General features: G+C 48.9%; 1 protein-coding gene across 1 annotated transcript in view; it reads left to right on the top strand.

The window, feature by feature from the left end:
* The window catches only part of NTPCR (nucleoside-triphosphatase, cancer-related), a 226180-nt gene that overhangs the window by 100926 nt on the left and 98495 nt on the right, over nucleotides 1-26759 (top strand). The gene's annotated exons all lie outside the window — the stretch shown is intronic.

Genomic DNA, 26759 nt, shown 5'->3' with positions numbered 1-26759 from the left:
ACCTTCCTCTCCTTCTCTGCGCATATCCAGCAGATAGCCAAGACCTGTCGCCCTTTTCTCTCTGAACATACCACCCGAACTTTCGTCCATGCTCTCATTACCTCTCGCCTTGACTACTGTAACTTACTCTTCACTGGCCTCCCACTTAGCCATCTATCCCCCCTTCAATCTGTCCAGAACTCTGCTGCACGTCTTATATTCCGCCAGAACCGATATACTCATATCACCCCTCTCCTCAGGTCACTTCACTGGCTTCCAATCAGATACTGCATTCAATTCAAGCTTCTCCTTCTTACCTACAAATGCACTCAGTCTGCCGCCCCTCACTACCTTTCTACCCTCATCTCCCCTTTCGTTCCCACCCAAAACCTCCGTTCACAGGACAAATCCCTCCTCTCAGTACCCTTCTCCACCACCGCCAACTCCAGGCTCCGCTCATTCTGCCTCGCTTCACCCTATGCTTGGAACGACCTTCCTGAGCCCTTATGCCAAGCCCCCTCCCTGTCCATCTTCGTCTTTGCTTAAAGCCCACCTCTTCAATGCTGCGTTTGGCACCTAACTCTTACCGTTCAGTAATCCAGACTGCCCCAATTTGACTGCCCCTTTCGGACTGACTGTTCACTTGTCTTTTAGATTTTAAGCTCCTTGAGCAGGGACTGTCCCTCTATGTTAAATTGTACAGTGCTGCGTAACCCTAGTAGCGCTTTAGAAATGTTAAGTAGTAGTAGTAGTAGTAATTTGTTGATGTGGGTCCACATGACTGTAGCACTGGTCCAAAGAGAAGACTTTGGGCCAGAGGTCCCGACAGAGCCCAGATCCTCACAGGTCTCATTTGACGACCAGCTCTGTCTCGTAGAAGGCCAACCTAGAGCAGTTGATGCATCAGAATCAAGATGTATTTTCCGGAGTCAGACCCACCTTGCAACTTGTAACATTCTTGCTCCGTCAGGAGTGGTAGTCCAGTAGCATCCCTATCGAATTCCAGAAGCGCAGCAGCAAACTGGCAAAGGAGGTCACTGAAATCCTGGAACTGGGTGTCATCAAGGAGTTGACCAATAACTGGTTATCGCCCATTGTGCTGGTGCCAATGCTGGACAGGAGTAGCTGGTTTTGTATTGATTTCTAGGTGAACGCTGTCTCCAAATTAGAGGCTTATCCAAAGCCGAGGGTAAACTAACTCATTGAGCGACTGAGAGGAGTCCAATTAATCTCAACATTGGATCTGACCAGGGGATATTGGCATATACCCCTCACCGCAGCTGCCAAGGAAAAGATGGCCCTGTTCCAAGCCTCCAAAGCACGTTTTAGGATTCATTGTTAGCCCGGTGATCCGCAGACTATCCAGTTCTGCTTCTACCAGGATGAAGTGGGTCCTCCAATCCTTACTATAGATGACAGTGTTGTCTAAGTAAGCAGCAGCATATGTGGTTTGAGAAAGTGGTCTACAAGGTGCTGGAAGGTAGCTGGAACCCCATGACGTCCAAATGAAAACACCAACAAACCTTGGGAACAAGAAGTCCATTATCTGGGGTACTCGGTCGAGAAAAGAGAAGTGAGATCCCAGATCTGGAAGGTGTAGCCAATCACTGATGGGAACTGCAAAAAATCAAACTATGTGGAAGTTAGGTAATCGCCTAATCAATACCAAATTACCTATTTTTGACTTTCTGATCTATCTACATGTACCCTAGTTTGAGTACCATTAGTGTAATAACTTAGTTTAGGCATCGCATTGTATTCCTATAAATTATATTGTTTCAGCTAATCTTCTATATATATAAAACGCACCTCCAACATTCTATGAAGCCTCCACAAGTCTCAACATTCTAAATGCATGGTGGTGAAACCCACATTCGTCCATGAGTGCTGGCCCCGCCCTCACGTCAAATGTGATGACGTCGAGGGCAGAACAGTGGCACTCAACCAATCGTATCGCTCCGCCCTCAACGTCAACTCGAGGGCGGAGCCAACACTCAAGGACGAATGAGGGATTCACCACCATGCACACATGTTGCAAACACCACATGTTGCTACTGCTCCCCCCCCTCAACCCACCCCCCCATCCCCGAGGTAACAACACCCTGCTCCACCCTCTCCCTAGAGTCACACCACCCACTGTTCCACCATCCACTCTCCCCCCCTCCAAAACAGATTGCTGGACAGTCCTCACCGCCGCTCACCACCACCCCTCAGTCACATACAAAAAAAAAAAAAAAACCGCCGCACACCCACATAGAGTGAACACCCCTCACCCCTACACCCCCTCAAGTTGCCAACACTACCACCCTCCACCCCACCCCCCACACGTTGCCACCGCTCCCACACCCCCCCACCCCCAATGTCACAACACAGTGTTCCACCCTCCGCCCCCTCCCGAGTAGCACCACCCACTGCTCCGATCTCCAGTTCCCCCCCCCCCAAACAGGTCCTCGCCGCAGCTCACTCCACCCCCTCCGTCAGATAGAAAAAAAAAAAGCAGCGCCGCAAAAAAACACACACCGCCAAAGTCACCACCCCTCACCCCCCCAAGTTGCAAACAATAACACCCCCCCACAAGTTGCAACCGCTCCCCCCTCCAACCACCCCCCCCCCCCCCCCGAGGTCAAAACACCCAGTGCTCCACCCTCCAACCCCTCCCCAAAGTTGCAACACCAAGTGCTACACCCTCCAACCCCTCTCTGCTTCAACTCCCCATTGCAACGCAGCCGTCATTAGAAACCAAAAGTAAATCGCCGTTGGACCCCGCCCCATCCCACAGTCACCCTCACCCACCCTCCAACAGCCTCACACACAACGTTCTGCCGCCCTCCCTCTCCACTACGACTCCGGCAATGCTGCAGAACGCAAATTCACTACACTCTAAGCAAGGAAGCCGTTTGATTAAACTCCGTTTCCTACCCCAACACAGCCGTCATTCACATACACTCAAACTAAGCACACCTAGGATCTGCTCATCCACATTGTCGGTTTTATTTCCTTCTTACATCTGAAACACATCTAAAGCTGTTTCTACAGGATAAACTGCGTCTTAACAGGTAAAGGACAAAAGGATTTTGGGTTGAGGACCCTGAAACTCTGAGAGAGGGTGGGGGGACCAAGAAACTGGAAGGGACCCTGGAACTCGAAAGAAGGGAGGGGGGATGAGCCTGGAACTCGGAGGGAGGGGCTCCTGGCACACACTCGGATTCTCTCACACACACTATTTCTCTCATGGACACACTCACACCCAGTCTCACTCTCACTCTATCACACACACACACACACTCGCACATTCACTCTCTCTCTTTCTCACTCACACAGTCACTTTCACACACACTCTCTGAAACATACACACTCCAAGGAAAATTCTCAAACACACACTCTCTCTCTCATGGACACACCCAGTCTCACTCTCTATCACACACACAAACACTCGCACATTCACTCTCTCTCTCTCACTCACACAGTCACTCTCACACACACTCTCTGAAACATACACACTCCAAGGAAAATTCTCAAACACACATTGTCTCTCTCATGGACACACCCAGTCTCACTCTCTCTCTATCACACACAAACACTCGCACATTCACTCTCTTTCACTCACACAGTCACACACACACACACTCTCTCAAACATATACACTCCGAGGAAAATTCACACAAACACGCTCTCTCAAGGACACACTTGCACCCAGTCTCACTCTCTCTCAATCACACACACTCACACAGTCACTATAGCACACACACTCTCAAACATACACACTCCGAATACAACCTTGCTAGCACCCATTTCATTACAGTCAGAAACGGGCCTTTTTCACTAGTGTTAGTATAATAGTAAACTACATACTTTTTTTTCTAAACCTGAATTGCATTCTGAGCTAAGTCAGAATAAAAGCCAGATTCCTTACATTCCTAGAGGCCCCAACCTGAAAGCAGTTTTTCCCTACATGGTCAGGGATTTCCCTGTTGGCTGATAACCAGCCTGGGGTGGTCAAAACTGAGGTATATCCTTAAGTGCCTTTCAGGCTCATTTTCAAAAGAGAGAGATGTCCAAATCAGTATTATCGAAACCTCTTTTTGGACGACTTTCTCTGAAGTCTGTCAGAAGGACGTCCAAATCTCAAGGGGGCGTGATCAAGGTGGGACTTGGGCATTCTTCAAACATGGATGTCTTTCAGTAATAATGGAACAAAACAAAGATGTCCAAGACTAAAATTTAGATGTTTTGAGCTGGACCTGTGTTTATAGCGAATAGCTGCAGTGGGAATTGAACCCACTTCCGCAGGATCAAAGTCTACTGCACTAACTACTAGGCTACTCCTCTACTCTACACAAGAGGTTCCCCAAATGACCAGCTGACCACTGGAGGGACTCGGGGATCACCTCCCCTTACTCCCCCAGTGGTCACTATCCCTCTCCAACCCCAAAAAATGTGATTAAAAATATTACTTGCCAGCCTCAGATGCTATACTCAGGCCAATTAGAATAGCATTCAGGTCCCTGGAGTAGTCTAGTAGTGGTGCAGTGCACTGCAGACAGGTTGGACCCAGGCTTCTACCTCCCCCTACTTGTTACACTTGTGGAGGAAACTGTGAGCCCTCCAAAACTCAGCAGAAACCCACTGTACCCACATATTGGTGCTCCCTTCATCTGTAAAAGCTATGGTAGTGGTGTACAGCAACCCTGCTCTCTCCCCTGCCCTCCCCCCCCCATGTCCAGCAGCCCTCCTGTATCCCCTGGCCTCCCCCTGTCCACCGATCCTCGTCTCTCCCCTGCCCTCTCCCCATATCCAGCAACCCTCTTTCCCTTGGCCTCACCCCCCCCCACTCTCTCCCCTGCCCTCCCCCCATGTCCAGCAACCCTCCTCTCTGCCCTGCTCTCTCCCCATGTCCAGCAACCCTCCTCTCTCCCCCCTGCCCTCCCCCCATGTTCAGTTACCCTCCTCGCCGCCACTCCCTCCCTCCTCCGTGCCGGGCCCCATGCACTGACATGAGAGAGCCTCTCACCTCCGTGTGAAAGCGCTGCAGGCAGAAGCAGATCCACACGGAGGTGAGAGTCAGTGCAGGGACCCCGATACGGAGGGGGCGGGAGCGGCGGCAGCGACGACGACGTCGGGGATGGGGTGGGGTGGAAGTTGGTGCACCGGCGATGTTGCTTCGTCTCCAGGGCAGGCTCCAGCGGCAGCGGCCGTTTGCCTCTCTGTTCCGCCCTCTGATGTCATCACGTCTTGACGTGAGGGCGGGACAGAGAGGGAAGTCTCTACTGCACATTTGCGGGTGAGTCGGTCACTTGCCATTTATATGTTTGATAGCGATTACAGGATATTGATGAAGAAAATAAAAGTATAACAGAATAGACAAAAGTGATGGGTAGGTAGAGAAGGACAGGGGTGAAGGAGTAGGAGATGTGTGGGCAAGGGTAGAAGAGGCAGGAGGGGGATGGATTACAGGACAAGCATATGGAATTTTGGTAGGAAAGATAGTCAAGGTCATTGTTGTTGTCTTCTGGATATGTGATGGGTAGTAGAATTTATAGAATTAGTTTGGGTCATTTGGATAGGCTTGCTTGAACAGATGGGTTTTTAGTGATTTCCAGAAGGGTAGATAGTCACTGATTGATCTGATAGGTCTTGGTAGGGCATTCCAGAGTTGGCTACCTAAGAAGGAGAAATTGGATCCATAATAGATTTTATAGCTGAGTCTTTTGCAATTGGGGTAATGTAGATTGAGGTAAGTGCGTGAAGTTTCAGACATGTTTCTGGTGGGAAGGTCAGTCAGATTCAAACATATAGCTCGGAGATTCACCGTGGATAATCTTATAGATTAATGTATGGACCTTGAAGTTGATACGTTCTCTGATAGGGAGCCAGTGAAGTTTTTCACGAAGAGGTGTTGCGCATTTAAATTGAGATTTGCCAAAAATAAGTCTTGCTGCTGTGTTTTGGGCAGTTTGAAGTTTTTCCAGGATGTGGGTCTTAGCCGGGACTAAGGGTTTTAAGATGGCTCAGGCTATCTAAGGGACTATCCTTAATGGTGAGGGGATGTGTTTTGTATACCCCCTCACATACCCTCCTCCTCAGCTCAACCCTGCCTGGTTCAGCACCTGCCATATCAGGGTCCACCTCCCAAGACAAAAAATAAATCAGTGTTGGTATGGTCTCAGCCCACCCAATGTCTCACCCAATAGCTAAAGGGCTGGAGGCTAAGGAACCAGTGCATGATACGTGCATTTGTCTTTATGTCGAGCCATCCACTGAAGGGGTTGATACTTGGTGACCAGCAGAAAGTGTCGCCCCAGTAGGTAATATTAGAATGTTTCTCCGAGGACAAGCAGGCTGCTTGTTCTCACTGATGGGTGACGTCCACGGCAGCCCCTCCAATCGGAACACTTTACTAGCAAAGGCCTTTGCTAGTCGCGCGCCGATGCGCACCGCGCATGCGCGGCCGTCTTCCCGCCCGAACCAGCTCGTGTTCGTCAGTCTTCTTTTGTCCGCGCTCGGGACAGTCGTGTTTGCGCCGTTTCGCGCCCCTCAAGTTGACCCTCGCGCGTCTTTGAGCTTTTGCTTACAAAAAAAAAAAAAAAAAAAGAACTTGGAGAAAGACCTTTTCGGTCTTTTCCCCTTTTTCCCGTGTTTCCAGTTTTTGCCCCGCTAAGTTTCCTTTCGTTTTCGGGGTAGGCCCTTTTGAGGCCTCGGTTCGAGTTTTTCTCTCCCTATTTTTGGTGCCTTTACCGCCATTATGAGTTTTGATTTCGCCGGCGTGATTTTTCCGCCCATGTCATCGAAGTGCACCCAGTGCGCCCGGGTAATCTCGCTCACTGATAGGCACGCGTCATGTCTTCAGTGTCTGGGGTCTGGGCACCGCCCGCAGGCCTGTAGTCTTTGCACCCTTTTACAGAAAAGGGCTCAGGTAGCAAGATTGGCCCAGTGGAACGTGTTGTTCTCGGGCTCTTTGTTGGCAACAGCACCGGGGGTATCGAGTGCATCGACGTCGACAGCTCCAAGACCTTCGACCTCGGCATCGACTGCATCGAGGCATCGACCCTCTGCATCGTCGGTACCGAGACATCGAAAGGCTGCGTCGGCAGTACAGGGACCTCCATTAGTGCTAATGTTGTCGGACGGTGGTGCTTCGACTGGAGTGCAGGTGAGGGCTGTCCATTCCCCTGCTGGTGGCGGTGAGCCTTCGGGTGGGTCTCCCCCTACCCTGAGGGCTCCTGTGGTACAGCCCCCCCGAGACCGACCTTCTTCGGCCTCGGCCCCGAGGAAGCGACGGTTGGATTCTACGTCCTCCTCGTCAGTACCGGGAAGTTCCGGTGACATGCTTCGTTTGAAAAAGTCAAAGAAGCATCGACACCGGTCTCCTTCCCGCATCGGTACCGAGAGCTCTGGGTCGCCGAGGGAGTCGGCACCCAGTAGGCATCGGCACCGGGAGGACCGCTCACCCTCTGTTCAGGAGGTGTCGATGCGCTCCACCTTGGACAGCCCGGAACAGCCTCCACGCCCGGAACAGACTCTGACTTCGACGCCTGCATCGGCTTCCATGTCTTTCTCCACAGCCACTCTGCACGAGAGTCTCCGGGCCGTTCTCCCAGAGATCCTGGGAGAGCTGTTGCGCCCTTCCCCTCTGGTACCGGGGGTGCTTGCGCCACCGGTACCGTCGAGTGAGGCGCCGGCTGGCCCCTTGCCCGGGGTGAGGTCTCCGACCGGTGCCGCTTGCGGTACCGACTGCGGTCGCCTCCCAGGAAGGCTCCCCGACGACGTCGGCAGAGGGAGCTTCGCCGGTGCGGGCGAGGGAGTCTACCTCTCGACGCTCCCACCGTGGCCGTGTTTCCACGGAGTCGAGTCGGGCACGGCTTCAGACGCAGGTTCATGAACTTGTGTCTGATACCGATGGTGAGGCCTCGTGGGAAGAGGAAGAAGACATCAGATATTTCTCTGACGAGGAGTCTGATGGCCTTCCTTCTGATCCCACTCCCTCCCCTGAAAGGCAGCTTTCTCCTCCTGTCTTTTGCGGCCTTTGTCCGGGAGATGTCTACGGCCATCCCCTTCCCGGTGGTTGTGGAGGACGAGCCCAGGGCTGAAATGTTTGAGCTCCTGGACTATCCTCCTCCGCCTAAGGAAGTGTCCACAGTACCCATGCATCATGTCCTGAAAAAGACATTGCTGGCGAACTGGACCAAGCCTCTAACTAATCCTCACATTCCCAAGAAGATCGAGTCCCAGTACCGGATCCATGGGGACCCAGAGCTGATGCGCACTCAGTTGCCTCACGACTGGTGTGGTGGATCTGGCCCTAAAGAAGGCTAAGAGTTCTAGGGAGCATGCTTCGGCGCCCCCGGGCAAGGACTCTAGAACCTTAGACTCCTTTGGGAGGAAGGCCTACCATTCTTCTATGCTCGTGGCCAAAATCCAGTCTTACCAGCTCTACACGAGCATACACATGCGGAACAATGTGCGGCAGTTGGCGGGCTTGGTGGACAAGCTCCCTCCTGAGCAAGCCAAGCCATTTCAGGAGGTGATCAGGCAGCTGAAGGCGTGCAGTATATGATACCTTTGATGTCGCGTCCAGGGCCGCTGCTCAAGGTGTGGTGATGCGCAGACTCTCATGGCTGCGTGCCTCCAACCTGGAGAATAGGATCCAGCAGCGGATTTCGGACTCCCCTTGCCGAGCGGACAATATTTTTGGAGAAAAGGTCGAACAGGTGGTAGAGCAGCTGCTTTCGACAAGTTCTCCCGCCGGCAGCCTTCAGCATATACACAAAAAGTAGCACATATGAGTTATCTTGTTGGGCAGACTCGATGGCCTGTGCAGGTCTTTCTCTGCTGTCATCTAATATGTTACTGTGTTACTTAGTGCAGTTAGTGCTTATCATCGCCGTGTAGAAGGTAAGCCTATCTCTTGACAGCCTTTAGTTGTTTGCTTCATTAGAGGTTTGCTTTTATCAAAGCCCCCTGTCAAACCTCCGCAAGTGTCATGGGATTTCAACGTCGTTCTCACCCAGCTGAAGAAATTGTCTTTTGAGCCACTGAATTTCTGCCATCTGAAGTACTTGACCTGGAAGGTCATTTTCTTGGTGGCTGTTACTTCAGCTTGTAGGGTCAGTAGGCCCTAGTAGTGGATGCACGTTATACTAAGTTTCATCACAACAGAGTAGTCTTCCACATGCACCCTAAGTTTTTGCCGAAGGTGGTGTCGGAGTTCCATGTGAACCAATTTTCTTGCCAACATTTTTTCCCCGTCCTCATACCCACCCTGGCAAAGCAGCTTGCACGCCTTGAACTGCAAGAGAGCATTGGCCTTTTTCATGGATCGGACGAAGCCCTTCAGACTGTCCGCCCAGTTGTTTGTTGCTTTTGATCCCAACAGGAGGGGAGGCACAATCGGGAAAACGCAGTCTCTCCAGTTGGCTAGCAGATTGCATTTCCTTCGCTTATGCTCAAGCTGAGATGATTCTGGAGGGCCGTGTCAAGGCTCATAATGTCAGAGCCGGGCTGCATCGGCGGCTCACTTAAAATCATCCTCCATCGAAGAGATTTGCAAAGCTGCAACATGGTCTTCTGTCTCCACATTGACATCACATTATTGCCTTGAGCAGGATACCTGATGTGACAGTCGGTTTGGGCAGTCGGTGATACAAAAACTGTTTGGGGTTTAGAATCCAACTCCACCCCCCTAGGCCCATTTTGTTCTGTTCCAGCCTGCACTCTCAGCTAGTTGTATATTGTTTCATGTTAATCTATGTTATGTCCTCACCGTTGTGAGGCCTATTGATCAATGTTTGTTGTTTTGGGTGAGCCTGGATGCTAGGGATACCCCAGTTGTGAGTATAATCCAGTCTACTTGTCTGTGGAGAAAGCGAAGATAATTACCTGTAGCAGGTATTCTCTGAGGACAGCAGGGTGATATTCTCACAAACCTGCCAACCTTCCCTTGGAGTCTCCGCTTTCTTTCTCTCTTTTTTTACTCTTTTTTGAACTGAGGAGCGCGGCTGTGCGGCGGGCGGGAAGACATTTGGCGCATGCACGATGAGACGCATAGCACTCTCAGAAGGCTCTAGCAAAGTTTTTGCTATGTGAAATGCCTGTTCCCGGGGCTGACGCGGGTCGCCAACCCAGTTGTCAGAATAATCAGCTTCTGTTCTCAGAGAATACCTTCTACAGGTAAGTGTCTTCGCTTTATGCTAACATTGTATTAAATCTTTGGTATTTGAATTCCTGTGCTGTTAAATATATGTATTTTTTATACTGTTTCATGGTAGTTTTATTATTAGGTTTCAATTTACTGTTTTTAAGTGTACCTCATTCTTTTTGTTACGTTTGTACCCCGCGCTTTCCCACTCATGGCAGGCTCAATGCGTCTTACATATTGTATACAGGTACTTATTTGTACCTGGGGCAACGGAGGGTTAAGTGACTTGCCCAGAGTCACAAGGAGCTGCCTGTGCCTGAAGTGGGAATCAAACTCAGTTCCTCAGTTCCCCAGGACCAAAGTCCACCACCCTAACCACTAGGCCACTCCTCCCATTACTCTTTTTTGAACTGAGGAGCTCGGCTGCGTGGCGGGTGGAAAGACATTTGGCGAATGCACATTGCGACGCATGGCACGCTCAGAAGGCGTGTATTTGTTTGTTGGTTATTTTACTATTGATATGCTGTTAACAAAATTGTAAGTTTTATGTTACTGCACCAGGTGTACACCGCCTAGAGTGAATATCTTCGTAAAGGCAGTTATTAAATCCTAATAAATAAATAACAATTTATAGAGTCCAAAACCGAAGTAGATGTCTATCTCACTCGCTTGGTTTGCAATAAGGCACATACCTTCAAAGATTGGATAAGCAAATTCCATCCTGGTGGTTTTTTTTTTTTTATTATTATTGAAACTTGGTCGCATTCTTTGAATGATCCTGTTATAAATTATCTTAGTCTGGAGAAGTGGAGGTTCAGCATTCCTATATAGGAATTTTTTTTTAAATATCACTGTGTAATATTAAGATCTAAAAAATTTGAGGTTTTCAGATAGCCACAAATCCTTTTTTAGATGGAAGGATAAAATGCATTTTGTTTTATCTGCCTGGTGCTTGGTTATGTTGTGGAGCAGTCGTTTTATGAATGATACTGTGTTTGGCAAATTTTTGTATTTTAGTAGGAGATATAAATTTGCACTTCGAGCAAGAGGGAACTGAAACAGTTCAGGAACTATTTAGTTTTTTTAAGCTCAGTGGGTTTTGCTAGGCTCTTACCAGTTACTGCACACTAAAAACGTCACCATCTTAATTTACTTATTGTTATTTATCTACTAGTAGGAAAGTTGATGATGTGTTCTGGTCCCCCATTCATCTGATATAACGATTTTACCTTGAGATGGGTGGTGTGGTAGTGTTAGTCCACTTTTATTTATTTATTTGCAGCATTTGTATCCCACATTTTCCCACACACAAGCAGGCTCAATGTGGCTTACAAGCCAATAAGAAATAGGGTCAGGTAAGGGAGGGGTACATGTGTAAAATAAGGTACAAAATTATAAGGAATAAAATGGTCCTTTGAGGCAATATGATGTAGAGTCTAGTGAGTAGCAGCAGTAGGGTAGGCCTTATAAAACAGGTCTTTAAAGAGCGCCTATAGTCTTGATGATCATTAAAGGTAATCAATAGAAATAAAACAAAATAAAACATGGAAAAGAAAATAAGATACCTTTTTTATTGGATATAAGACATTTCTTGATTAGCTTTCGAAGGTTGCCCTTCTTTGTCAGAAGGCACATTTTCTTTTTTTGTTACATTTGTACCCCGCGCTTTCCCACTCATGGCAGGCTGAATGCAGCTTACATGGAGCAATGGAGGGTTAAGTGACTTGCCCAGAGTCACGGAGCTGCCTGTGCCTGAAGTGGGAATCAAACTCAGTTCCTCAGTTCCCCAGGACCAAAGTCCACCACACTAACCGCTAGGCCACTCCTCCTTTTCACAATAAAGGGACCCCCAATAGACCGGAATACAGTTTTAAACAAAAGAACACTTATTTCACCCCACAGGATGGACAAAACTACAAGCTGGACAACTACATAGAAAGCTTCAGACATAGGGTAAAATCACAACTTTCCAGCAAACAAAAGGGAATTCTGTATAATTTTTCTCCACCAGAAAGAGCGGCTATAAGAACTCTACAATTTAACGAACGCATTATCATCAAACCCGCAGACAAAGGAGGCGCAGTGGTAATTATGGACACACACAAATATATTGAAGAAGGGCACAAACAGCTTTTAGACGATTCTTCCGGAGACCCCACCTTCCTTGACGATCTCTTAATTTGGATATTTTCACAGCATACCATATCTCTCCTCGGCCATCTCTTCTCCAGACTGAAGAGCCCTTGCCTCTGTAGCTTTTCCTCATGGGGAGGTTGTCCCATCCCCTTTGTCATTTTTGTTGCCATTCTCTGTGCCTTTTCTAGTTCCACTATATCTTTTTTGAGATGCAGTGATATTTTTTATGTATCGACCTTCAAGATCTTTGTGATCTGAGAGTGTGATGTTATTAGCTACTGGGAATTTACACTCTGTAAATTATGCTTGTACTTGGAACCCATCTTTTTCTATTGCAGGCCCGCAAGTTTGGAATGCATTACCTGGGATTTTAAGAATGTTTGGCAGTATGGCACAGTTTTGCAAGCTTTTAAAGACACATTTGTTTGTGCAAGCGTGGGGTTGATATTACTGTTTTGATAAATGTATGAAAGGTTTTTGGGTTTGAGATATTATTGTGCATATATATTGTGATCCGCCTAGTTGTAGGCGGAATAGAAATTTTTAAATAAAATAAATAAGTATTTGAGATGCGGTCGCACCATGGAGTGATGCAAATGCATTATAATATTCTCAGTTTTGTTTTCCACTCCTCTCCTAATGGTTCCTAACATTCTATTTGCTTTCTTAGCCACTGCTGCCCACTGAACAGAGGGTTTCAACATGTCATCAACAATGACACCTAGGTTTTTTTCCTGGGCAGTGTCTCCTAACATGGAACCTTGCATCTTGTACCTATAGTTTGGGTTCTTCTTTCCTGCATGCATCGTTTTGCACCTGTTCACATTGAATGGCCCTGTGGGGTCTATTCAATGAGAAAGGAGGGTTAAAAATGTGTGTGTGTGTGTGGGGGTTAATGCTAGTTTTTCCGGGGGGAGGGGGGGGTTAATGCTAGGACCCAAAGTGGTGAACTGGATTAGGAACTGGTTGACAGACAGGCGCCAGAGGGTGGTGGTGAATGGAGTTCGCTCGGAGGAGGGAAAGGTGAGTAGTGGAGTGCCTCAGGGATCGGTGTTGGGGCCGATTCTGTTCAATATATTTGTGAGTGACATTGCCGAAGGGTTAGAAGGTAAAGTTTGCCTATTTGCGGATGATACTAAGATTTGTAACACAGTGGACACCCCGGAGGGAGTAGAAAACATGAAAAAGGATCTGAAAAAGCTAGAAGAATGGTCAAAGGTTTGGCAATTAAAATTCAATGCGAAGAAATGCAAAGTGATGCACTTAGGGAGTAGAAATCCAAGAGAGGCGTATGTGTTAGGCGGTGAGAGTCTGCTAGGTACTGATGGGGAGAGGGATCTTGGGGTGATAGTATCTGAGGATCTGAAGGTGATGAAACAGTGTGACAAGGCGGTGGCCGTAGCTAGAAGGTTACTAGGCTGTATAGAGAGAGGTGTGACCAGCAGAAGAAAAGAGGTGTTGATGCCCCTGTACAAGTCGTTGGTGATGCCCCACCTGGAGTATTGTGTTCAGTTTTGGAGGCCGTATCTTGCTAAGGATGTAAAAAGAATTGAAGCGGTGCAAAGAAAAGCTACGAGGATGGTATGGGATTTGCGTTACAAGACGTATGAGGAGAGACTTGCGGACCTGAACATGTATACCCTGGAGGAAAGGAGGAACAGGGGTGATATGATACAGACGTTCAAATATTTGAAAGGTACTAATCCGTAAACAAACCTTTTCCGGAGATGGGAAGGCGGTAGAACGAGAGGGCATGAAATGAGATTGAAGGGGGGCAGACTCAAGAAGAATGTCAGAAAGTATTTTTTCACGGAGAGGGTGGTGGATGCTTGGAATGCCCTCCCGCGGGAGGTGGTGGAGATGAAAACGGTAACGGAATTCAAACATGCATGGGATAAACATAAAGGAATCCTATGCAGAAGGAAGGGATCCTAGAATGGGTGGCAGAGCTGGTGGTTGGGAGGCGGGACTAGTGCTGGGCAGACTTATACGGTCTGTGCCAGAGCTGGTGGTGGGAGGCAGGGATAGTGCTGGGCAGACTTATACGGTCTGTGCCCTGAAGAGGACAGTACAAATAAAAAAGTAGCACATATGAATTTATCTTCTTGGGCAGACTGGATGGACCGTACAGGTCTTTTTCTGCCGTCATCTACTATGTTACTGTGTTACTATGTTATTGCCAAACTCAAAATGTGTTTGACGAGCTCTTTGAAGCGTCTCTGAGAGATCTGCTAATTCTAAATCACATATTTGATTACGGAGTCTATAGATCTGGTTAAGGCCTTTCGAAGAAGGCCCCGGCCCGTCACAGTGAAGTCGAGCCTCCTCCTGTTCCAGCTGTGCCCGCAACCCAGCTTCTCTGGATACTCGTGTTTTCCACACATGTGTCTTTAGCGCTATCAGATGGCCACACTTGACTGCCTTGAAACCCTCCCATAATATAATAGGTGTTACCTCTCCATTATAGTTAAACTGGCCATAATCTTTGATGTGTTGTTCTAAGCTAGTCACTTTAGCTGGATCTTGCAGAAGGGTGTCATCCATCCGCCAGCTCCCTCTCCCCCCCCCAAGGTTTAGGAAGGACCAGCTGCAATAGTACTGGGGAATGATCTGACCACGTACGAGGTAATATCTGTTGGGAGCCCACTAGTCCCAGTATAGAAGCCTCCCCTAGCCTATAATTGATCCTCGAGGAGGACTGTTGAACCGTGGAAAAATAGGTATAGCTGCGCGTTAACTGGTTCATCTGGCTCCATAGATCAATTAAATGCCAGTGCACGATTAATTCCTGTAACTTCGCTCTATCCCTCTGGCCATAGCATATATTACTGGAGGAATTATCTAAGTGGGGCTGCAAAGTAAGATTAAAGTCCCCTCCTACAAGTAGGGAGCCCTCTATATTTTTTGAGATCACCTGATCTAATTCAGAAAAGAATCCCCCCTGATTCGCATTGGGCCCATAGACGTTTACTACCGAATAAACCCTCTCTGCTAGGGAAAAAAACCACCAACAAAAATCTCCCCCCTCTATCTTTAACAACTTTTAGAATATTCCATGGCTTAGCTCCACTGAACGCTATCAGTACTCCTTTACTTTTGGTATTATCCCCATTGGATGCAAAATATATATTAGGGTATTTCCTATGGTGACGCAGGTATTCATGTCTAGGTTTTAGATGGGTTTCCTTCACCAGAGCCACATCCGCCCGAAGGCGGAGCAGCTCTCTAAACAGAAGCTGTCGTTTTCTTGGAATGTTTAGCCCTCTCACATTTATCAACAATAAATTTATATCAGTCATTAGTTATATAGATTAAGCATATAGATCTCAAGCTCCATGTGTCCCCTCTTTGTACCTCCTGCTCCCCCCACTTCCGCACCTCTGAAGAGTCGTTATCCCTTCCCTCTGATATTTCTCTCCAACATTCCCATCTCCCCCTCCCTTCTCCCTCCCCTCCCCCCATAACCCCCCCCCTCCCTCCCTCCCTTTCACCTCCCGAAATATTAAGACTGGCCACGTTCAACATCATGGGTAGTTAAAGGAGAAAGTGTGAGTCAGGTATCCGCCTTCGTGGTTTCCCACAGGGACCCTCAAGCCATTTAAACTTAACCCGACTTATTTTCAAACTTTAAATATAACAATATGAAGATGGCGACCTAGCAGGATGTGCGACTAAGACGCTCCCGAGGTTTACTTTGAAAAGTACCTTTTTCCACAGGAATCATGCCGAAAAGGAAAGGGAAGCCGAGGGGACTACCCCTCCCGAAGCAGATCCCTTCCTTGCCTGGGCAGCAGTCTCTGTCAGCATTTTTGGTCTCCACTCCAACCGCGGGCGTTTCTATTAGCGGGGAAAGGAAGAGCCCTGCTCAGGAGAGTGATCTTTCGCTCAGCCCGCTGGGACCGATGACCCCGACGCCACCGCATGCACCCGGAAGCGCTGTTCCGACCGCCGAAGGTAGAGCGGAGTCGAAGGAGTGGTGCGCTCCCGGGGTAACTGTGACGCCTGATACACTCTTAGGGCTGGCTCAGGGAATCCAGCGAATGCCTGGAACAACAGTGGGGGAAACCGTGGAGGAGCCGCCCTCAACAACTACACAAGAAGAAATTACTTCTTGTGCTCTGGCGATGCAGCCCCTGGTTAAACCCCAAGAGGTTTCACTGGAGACGATATGGACGGCTCTGGAATCTCTTCACAAGGTTTGTACCTCATTTATTACAGTCTCCCTGAATAATGCAACGCAGATAAACTCTTTAAAAAGTCAAACTGAAGGGCTGTTGAGAAAACAAACTGACTTGGAAGGACAAATAGGAAAAATTTCTCAACATCAAGCCTTAACTTCAGGGGACCGAATATTAATTCATAGGAAACTAGAGAACCTTGAAAATCAATCAAGAAACCTGAATGTAAGATTGCTAAATTTTCCGAAGTCTAAATTTGTCACTCCCAAGGATATGTTTGCAAAATTCTTGAAAGAGGTATTTAAATACCCAGAGCAATCTTTACCCCCATTACAAAAAATTCATTACCTGGAAATAAAAACTTCCCCACAACAGGATATTTCTAAAGTTAATTCACCTGAGAAGCTAGACTTAACTAATCTATTGGAGCAATCAATGGATAATACAGAGACTAGAGCAACCTTGATAGTAACATTTGTTTTCTTACAAGATAAAGAATCTTTAATGAGACTTTACTTTAAAAACATTCATCTGGATTTTAAAGGAAGCAAGGTCTCTATATTTCCAGATATTGCAAGATGGACGCAACAGAGGCGAAAGAAATTCCTGGACATGAAACAGGAATCTCTTGCTACTGGGGCGGTTTTCCAGCTACGATTTCCGTGTAAATGCATGTTAATATTCAAGGAGGAAAAATATATATTCTTTGAACCTGAACAATTGCGGTCCTTCCTTGATAAGAAGAAGAACCAGACTTCAATCCAAACGTTGAATCCCGAGAATATTTAGGAACCGCTGCTAGTACTCCTTTAACCTACTTATTGTTATGCTAACTTCCTTTGGCTTATAAACCATCTTGAATCTCCCATCCTTATTAGTGGACTATAATTCCATTTCTCAAGGCTAATATTATTGTAATAATGATTTTTATGTGTTTCATTTGGATGTTTGAAATGGATGTATCAATTCAAAGAGATGTATCTTTGTTTAAATTTGAAATTAATAAAGAGATTTAAATATAAATATAACAATATAACAAGTATACATCTACCAATAATATACTTCACAGTGAACTTCTCTATAGTACTTCAAACATCCTGCTTGGCAGTTGATAGTCCGGTGTTTTAGAAAATCTCTATCCAACAGATCATTCCACTGGTCAAGTTATCCACCAGACAGTCAAGTAATTTTAGCAGCCGATTGCTGCTGCTGTAGACGTCTCGGGCCTTTCCCTACTCGCTGGTGGCGCCCACCATGCCTCGTTTCACAGGTTCTGATAGTACAGGTAGTTCCACGAGACCCTCTTCTGGAAGGATATCTCGGGCCTCCGACAGCAATCTTATTTGTTGCATCTTTCATTCATTGTAAAAGACCAGCGCAAAGGGATGTCGCCATTTGTATCGGATGCCCATTTCTTGGAGGCGCCTGGTGACTGGTTTTAACTCTGCTCTGCGTTTTAATGTCGCTGTAGCCAGATCTTGATAGATTTCCACCCCGTATGAGTCCCATCTAAAATTTTTGGTCTGGCGCACCGCTTTTGCCACTTGTTCTTTCAGCTTGTAATCTCGGAAGCATACTATTATGTCCTTAGATAAATTCGCCCACGGGGACCCAAACGCTCTATGGGCCCTTTCCCAATGGATCGAAGTTGGCTCCATTGTGACTCCATTTGCGGCTAAAAGGTCACTCACTATATTTTGCACCGTTTCCTCACAGTCTGAGTAAGTTGGGGTTTCAGGTATACCTCTGAATCACAGAATTACACCTGCGGTTTTCAAAGTCCTCCAACTTATCCGCTACTTGCTGTTGAGTTGTTTGAATTTCGGAAACTTGCTGGTCTAACACACTCATCGTCTCCGAGTGCGAATCCAGCTGCGTTTCCACCTCTTCAATTCAGGTCCCCAGCTCTCGTATCTCCCCCGTGAGATCTGCTCCCAACATCGCTTTCAGGTCAGATCTGATTTCCTGGAGCCACTGCTTCCACTCAGGTCCCTGTATCTCCTCAGGTCCCTCCGAGTCCTCATCCCCCACCTGGGGCGTCATAGTAGATATACTTTCTGCTCGCTCCTTCTGGCTGTGCATTGCGGCCACCATTTTGTTTGTCGCGCATGCTGTCCCCACACCCGGGAAGGCAAAACACGAGAGATCACCTCTGCAGGTCGCGATCGTGCTGGCTCCTCGCACCTCCTGTGCTGCAGACTTCTCCCTGCTGTATTGCCTGAGTTCTGGATACTCTCTGTGGGCGTTTATTCTGTATAGTCCCTGCGGTCACTCGGAGCTCTAGCGGCCATTCCGCTAGGCTCGATGACGTCACTTCCTCTCCAAACCAGTGGTTTCTAAAGTATCTTTTATAGATTCTGTAGGGTCAGCATCCAGAAGAGCATAGTATTGTCCGTCACTCAACTACTGTGCAAATCTGAAACAAAAGTTCTATTTTGTACCACAATGCATCCTCCTTTATCTGCTGGCTTGATAATAATTGATCGATCATCTGCCAAAGAGAGAACAGCCTCTTCCTCCTCCTTTGTAAGATTGTAAAAGTGTTGCTTTCTGTTCTTCTCTGAGAGCCATGTCTTGCTGCGTACGTTTTTTAAAGGTGTGAATCAAGAGGCCCAGTTGACCAGGAGGAATGCATTGCGAGGGTCTTTTGACCTACAGAAATGCCTTTTATTTATTTTTGTTACATTTGTACCCCGCGCTTTCCCACTCATGGCAGGCTCAATGCGGCTTACATGGGGCAATGGAGGGTTAAGTGACTTGCCCAGAGTCACAAGGAGCTGCCTGTGCCTGAAGTGGGAATCGAACTCAGTTCCTCAGTTCCCCAGGACCAAAGTCCACCACCCTAACCACTAGGCCACTCCTCCGCTCTGAGGTACAAATCGCACCATTGGAAAAAGACTGCGTAATTTAAAATTTCCAAGTGATTTTAAAAAGGTCTGCTTTGGTTTGAAAAGCATTATACTTAGTGGTGGGGTCAAATGAAAGGCTTTTACAGAAAACATTTATTTGTGTAGTAGAAAGTGTTAATCTGAAAGATTGAAAATTGGGATATCTACTTCCAACTGTCCCTCTGCTGGTATGGCTGGTGGTAGTTCTGAGGAAATCTGTATTGTTGAAACCTGGATGTGCCTCCCTGGGGGGAGGGGGGTTAATTGCAGGGATTGAAATGTGATTGGGACTGTTCTCCATGCTTACTGATGTCTGGTGGATCTTTCGTCCATATCTTTTCTTAAAAAAAAAAATCTTGATGGGACCTGCTTGTGGTGAACTGACTGGAGTAGTTAATGGTGTAGTATAGGATTTTTTATTTTTATTTTTTTGAAATATTTGTATTGAAATTTTTTAAACTACATCAACAATCAGGTTGTAGCAAACAAAACAAGAGCTAGTAAAAATTATAACGTATTCAATCCCAACCCTCAACCCCTGTTCCCCCCCTCCCCCCCCCCCCCCCCCAATATCGTAACCTTTAATCTAGAGGGTGGTCGGTCTGCATTAAATAGAAAACTTATAACGCCATTGAATAGTCAGACAGGCTGCACAATCAGTCTTGGGGCGTCTAGATCTATCCCCAGACGGGATCTCCATGTGGTATATTTGTCCCATTGTTTATGAAATTGTACAATGTGTCCAGCTCAAATTGATGTCAACTTGGACGACATCTGGTACAAATAGTCCATGTTATAAACTACCTTCAACACTGGAGATGGAAGCAGGTTTTTCCAAGCGGCTGCCAGCATGATTTTCCTGCTACAAACAGCATTGAGGCTAGGCGATGCACAGCAGGTGGAACTCCTGGTGGGCAAAAGTGAAGGAGACATGATTCCACTGAGGCTGGATGTTGTACACCAAGAATTTGAGTTAGTAAGTTAAGCAATTCAGTCTAATAAGTCTTTATCTTAGGACAGGACCACCAGATATGAAACATATCCCCTATCTCAGAACATCCCCTCCAGCAATGACCCGCTCCCTTATTGTACATTTTAGCTATTCTATATGGGGGTGAAGTACCAGCGATAAAGCATTTTATAACCATTTTCTATCAACGAGCTAGATTTAGAAACCTTCAGCATTTATCCGAAGGCCTTCTCCCAAATTTTTAATTCATAGCTAACTCCTAGATCCCGTTCCCACCTTTGAGTATATTTATTTATTTATTGCATTTGTATCCCACATTTTCCCACCTATTTGCAGGCTCAATGTGGCTTACATAGTTTTGTTAACATTGTCATTCCATGATATCAGATACAGTTAGTAATGTGTAGAGATTAAGTAAGGGAAGAAAGAAGAAGGAAGGAAGGGAATGACTAGGGCAGTTATAGAAGGTGGGCATTCATAACTGAGTGGGTTGGTGAGGTGGATTAGTGAGGCTATAGGTTCTCATTGTAGGCCTTGTTGAAGAAATATGTCTTCAGAGATTTGCGAAAGGTAGTTGTTTCGTTGATTGCTTTCAGGTCTGTAGGTAGTGCATTCCATATCTGCGTGCTCATGTAAGAGAAGGTAGTGGCATACATCAGCTTGTATTTAAGCCCTTTGCAGCTGGGGAAGTGCAGGTTGAGAAATTTGCAGGATGATCTTGTGGCGTTTCTGGGAGGTAGGTCCACGAGGTTTAGCATGTATATTGGGGCGTCTGCGTGAATGATTTTGTTTACAATCGTGCAGATCTTGAACGCAATGCGTTCCTTAAGTGGGAGCCAGTGAAGTTTCTCTCTTAGGGGTTTTGCACTTTCATATTTAGTTTTTCCAAATATGAGTCTGGTGGCAGTATTCTGGGCAGTATGGGGGTGTGTCGAGATAGTAGAGCCGCATAAAGTCGTGAAGTACATCCCTTAGAGTTTCCGCCATGAAGCGCCACTCTAGCGCTGTATCTTCTAGGGCCAACTCCTCTTGAGCTCTACGATAAACATAATCACGTATCTGTCTATATTGAAACATATGATGAGCTGGCAAGTCAAATCTTCCTGCAGGTCAGCGAACGACACCACCTTCCCCTCCTCCCAAATCTGCCGTAATTGAGTAAGGCCCTTCCGTTCCCATAGTTTATAAATGGCATCCTCTGCCCCAAGGGAGCAGCATGTATTGCCATCTGCCGGAAGTATGTCCTACTGGGGAAAAATTTCTGACGTATGTTATACCGAGTTTGCAAGGGAAAGCGTATAGCAGGAGTGGCCCTCTCAATATATGTGAGAAACTGGCGTCGGGGCCTAACTGCCCAATGCCCAACCAATGCTTTTCAATTTCAAGCCAAGATTTAGTGCCACCAGCGATTCAGTCCGCAAGCAAACGTAATTCCATATCATCATGCTGATCAATCCATAGACTGGTGGGTTGTGTCCATCTACCAGCAGGTGGAGATAGAGAGCAAAGCTTTTGCCTCCCTATATGTGGTCATGTGCTGCCGGAAACTCCTCAGTATGTTCTCTATCTCAGCAGGTGGTGGTCACACACAGCAGCAGCTCTGGCTAGGTCTCCAAGCCTAATTTTTAGGTTTTGTTGAGTACCTGGGGTTGAGGGCTCTTCTTGAGCAAGTGCAAACCTGGTGGTGCCAGGTCCCTCCTTTTCTCCCCCCTCCCACTGGCTCTGTTGAAAAAAAAAAAAAATTTTTGGACGTCCTTGGGCGTTTATTTCAACGTTTATTTCAAAGTTTATTGCAGCTGCTCACTGGGACACCAGTTCGTTACAGCTCGGAGCGAGAAGCAGGTAATTTTACCTTTTTATAGCGGGCCGGGGGTTCCCCGTTCGGTCTCCACGTGGCATATGGCGTCGGAGGGCGAGGGCGCGAGGATTCGCTCCCCGGACCGCGTGGGTGCGTCTAGCCGGGGATGCGGGGATTTCAAAACCTGAATCGCCTTTGTTAAGCATCAGTTTGAAGTCCGGTCAGTGTCCCGGTTCTTCCTCCGGTGCGGCGGTTTTTCCTGCCATAAGCGCCCATCCCCCGCTGCTCGCCCACTCCATGTTGGCCGGCCACTCTGCTCGGACGGCTTCTTCTTGGGCCGCCCTCGAGCTGGGAGACGTTAATACTATGGTCGCCCTTGATTCGGGCGACGGTAAGAAAGCGGCCAAAGTTAAGCGCCGTTCTTCCCGCGCGGCTCCTTCTCGGAGTTAAGCGCCGGACGCCATTTTGGATGCGCAGCACGTTTCTCCCCCGCTCTTGCGAGCGCCGGTTGAGGGTGCGTCTAGGGCCGTGGCCCAAGCTGCAGAAGTGCACAGTTCGGGGGGCTTCTCCCCTGAGTTCATTTTGCTGCTGCATCAGGCTTTTCTTATGCAAAACGCTGCCCCTGCCCCCCTGTCTGATAAAGGGGTTGAGGCCTCCGGAAGCAAACACCCTCGGGTGGATTTCCAGGCCCTAGAGGATTCTGTCTCCTCTGAGGGCAGCGTATCTGAGTTCTCCCAACGGTCCTTTGGGGATTCCTTGGAGGAGACGGATTCCCGCTCGGATGGAGCGGATGACTGCCGCTATAACAGAGCGGATCTTTCGCTCAGAGGATTTGCCCAACCTGTTAGTGCAGGCCATGAGCATTTTGAAGATTTCCTCTCCGGAGGACGTCTCTCCCTCAGCCTCTGTTGGCTCCGCCATTATGCTGGGGACGAAGCGCCCGCCTAGAACCTTCCACGTGCATGATGCCATGCACACCTTGATTTCGGCTCAATGGGATGTCCCGGAAGCGAGCCTCAAGGTGGCTAGGGCTATGTCCCGCCTCTATCCTCTGCCTGAAAGTGAACGGGAGGCCTTTCTTTGGCCTACAGTGGATTCTTTAATCACTGCGGTGACTAAGAAAACGGCGTTGCCGGTGGAAGGTGGCATGGCCCTAAAGGACGCCCAAGATAGAAGATTGGAGGCGGCCTTAAGGTCGTCCTTCGAGGCGGCTGCTTTAAGTTTGCAGGCCTCAGTTTGCGGTTCCTATGTGGCCAGGGCGTGCATGACGATTGTACAGCGGGCTTCCCTCTCGGATCCTTCCTTGAGGGCTGATTGGCCGGCCCTGGAATCGGGCTTGGCTTATTTGGCAGACTTGCTGTATGATGTCTTGAGAGCCTCGGCTAAAGGTATGGCTCAGACAGTCTCTGCACGGCGTTGGCTTTGGCTGAAGCATTGGTCTGCTGACCACGCCTCTAAGTCTCGCCTGGCTAAGTTGCCTTTTAAAGGCAAGCTGCTCTTTGGGGTCGAGCTGGACAAAATTGTGACCGATCTCGGCACATCTAAGGGCAAGAGGTTACCAGAGGTCAGGGCTCGGGCCAGTGGTGCTCGCTCCGGTTCCTCCAAAGGACGATTTCAGGAAGCCCGTCGGTATCGCCCGGGCAAGTCGGGCTCCTCTGCCCCCTCTTCCTTCAAGAGGAACTTCTCCCCCCAGCAGCATTCCTTTCGCAGAGACCGCCGTCCCGGAGGTGCGCCCTCCGGTCCTCCCCCAGGGTCTCGTACCCAATGACGGGGCCCTGGTCCATGGCCCAGTGCAGATTGGAGGACGCCTGTCCTCGTTTCTGGGCGAGTGGACCAGGGTAACTTCAGACGCTTGGGTGCTGGATCATCAGAGACGGCTACAAGCTAGAGTTCTGCCGACCCTTAAGAGACGGGTTTGTGCACTCTCCCTGCAAGTCTCCGGTCAAAGCTGTGGCAGTGCAGCAGACTTTGGACAATCTGATCCGTCTGGGTGCGGTCGTTCCGGTGCCAGAAGATCAGCTTGGCAAGGGACTTTACTCCATTTACTTTATGGTACCAAAGAAAGGAGGTTCTGTACGGCCTATCCTCGACCTCAAAGGGGTCAATCGGGCCTTGAAAGTTCGGCACTTCCGAATGGAGACTCTCCGCTCTGTTATAGCGGCAGTGAAGGCAGGGGAGTTCCTGGCATCCTTGGATATCAAGGAAGCTTACTTGCACATTCCCATCTGGCCTCCTCATCAACGCTTTCTGCGTTTTGCAGTCCTGGGCCGACACTTCCAGTTCAGAGCCCTCCCGTTCGGGTTGGCTACTGCTCCGCGGACCTTCTCCAAAGTAATGGTGATCATCGCGGCCTTCCTACGAAAGGAAGGAGTACGTCCATCCTTATGTGGACGACTGGTTGATCCGAGCCCCCTCTTATGCAGAGTGCGGCAAAGCTGTAGACCGGGTGATTGCTCTTTTGAGCTCCCTGGGGTGGATCATCAACTGGGAGAAAAGCCAGCTGCGCCCGACTCAGTCCCTGGAGTATCTGGAAGTTCGTTTCGACACCCAAGTGGGCAGAGTGTTCCTGCCGGACAATCGGATTGTCAAGCTTCAGGCTCAGGTGGACCAGTTCCTAGTAGCCTCTCCTCTTCGGGCTTGGGACTATGTGCAGCTGTTGACGGCCATGATGGAAGTAGTGCCCTGGGCCAGGGCTCATATGAGACCACTGCAACACTCTCTGCTGCAGCGCTGGACTCCAGTGTCGGAGGATTACGCTGTGCGCCTTCCCTTGGACCCAGCAGTGCGCAAGGCGCTGAGCTGGTGGCTGAGGACAGACAAGTTGTCCGCAGGGATGCCTCTTTTGACCCCGGAGTGGGTTGTCGTCACGACGGACGCCTCTTTGACGGGCTGGGGAGCCCACTGCTTGGGAAGGACAGCGCAGGGGCTCTGGTCTCCTGCAGAGGCAAAGTGGTCTATCAACCTCCTGGAACTCAGAGCTATTCGGTTGGCGCTTTTGGAGTTTCTCCCGGTACTGGCGTTGAAGCCAGTACGGGTCCTGTCGGACAATGCCACGGCTGTGGCCTATGTCAATCGCCAGGGAGGTACCAGGAGCGCCCCTCTAGCCAAGGAGGCCATGAATCTATGCCAGTGGGCGGAAGCGAACCTGGAACAGCTGTCGGCAGCCCACATTGCTGGAGTCATGAATGTCAAGGCGGACTTTCTCAGTCGCCATACCTTGGATCCCGGAGAGTGGCAGTTATCGGCTCAGGCGTTCTTGGACATCATGAAGCGCTAGGGCCAGCCGAGCCTAGATTTGATGGCGTCATCGGCCAATTGCCAAGTGCCACGCTTTTTCAGCAGAGGACGGGACCCTTGATCTCTGGGAGTAGATGCTCTTCTCCAACAGTGGCCGACACAGGAGCTTCTCTATGTGTTCCCGCCCTGGCCCATGTTGGGCAGGGTGCTAGACCGGATGGCAAAGCATCCGGGCCGGATAATCCTGGTGGGTCCGGACTGGCCCAGACGTCCCTGGTATGCGGACTTGATCAGGCTCTCAGTGAACGATCCTCTGCGGCTGCCAGTGGAGCAGGGCCTGTTGCATCAGGGTCCCGTGGTGATGGAGGATCCCTCCCCCTTTGGTCTTACGGCCTGGCTATTGAGCGGCAACGTCTGAGAAAGAAGGGCTTCTCAGACAAGGTCATCGCCACTATGCTGAGAGCAAGGAAGCGCTCTACTTCTACTGCTTACGCCAGGGTTTGCATCGCGGTGTGAGGCAGGCTCCCTTTCTCCCTTCACTGCTCCAATTTCTTCAGTGTTGGCGTTCCTGCAAGAAGGTCTGGAGAAAGGCCTGTCGCTCAGTTCCCTTAAAGTCCAGGTAGCGGCCCTGGCTTGCTTCAGGGGCCGCCTGAAGGGTGCTTCCCTGGCTTCGCAGCCAGATGTGGTGCGCTTTCTCAAGGGAGTTAATCACCTGCGCCCTCCTCTGCACTCAGTGGTACCTGCGTGGAATCTCAATCTGGTGCTAAGAGCCTTGCAGAAGCCGCCTTCTGAACCCTTGTCAAGGGCATCTCTGAAAGACCTGACGTTGAAAGCAGTCTTTTTGGTGGCTATCACTTCAGCCAGAAGAGTTTCTGAGCTCCAGGCGCTATCATGTCGAGAGCCCTTTCTGCAGTTCACTGAGGCAGGAGTGTCTATTCGCACAGTGCCTTCCTTCCTGCCCAAGATTGTTTCTCGCTTCCATGTGAATCAGCAGCTGTGTCTCCCATCCTTTCGTAGGGAGGACTACCCAGAGGAGTACTCTGCTCTCAAATATCTAGATGTGAGACGAGTCATCATCAGATACTTGGAAGTCACCAATGATTTCCGGAAGTCGGATCATCTATTTGTCCTGTTTGCAGGTCCTCGTATGGGTCTGCAGGCTGCTAAGCCTACAGTGGCAAGATGGGTCAAGGAAGCCATTGCAGCGGCTTATGTGGCCGCAGGGAAGGTGCCACCTATCCGGCTGAAGGCTCACTCCACTAGAGCTCAGGCGGCCTCGATGGCGGAGGCCGGGTCCGTCTCCTTGGAAGAGATTTGCAAGGCGGCAACTTGGGCATCGGCTCATACCTTCTCCAGGCATTACCGCTTGACTGTGGCTGCGCGGGCGGAGGCCCGGTTTGGAGCTTCAGTGTTGCGGTCAGGGATTTCTATGTCCCGC

The sequence above is a fragment of the Microcaecilia unicolor genome, chromosome 3 (genome assembly GCF_901765095.1).
Source record: "Microcaecilia unicolor chromosome 3, aMicUni1.1, whole genome shotgun sequence".
In the NCBI taxonomy this organism is placed as follows: Eukaryota; Metazoa; Chordata; class Amphibia; order Gymnophiona; family Siphonopidae; genus Microcaecilia; species Microcaecilia unicolor.
This window is presented reverse-complemented; position numbering and strand designations above follow the sequence as displayed.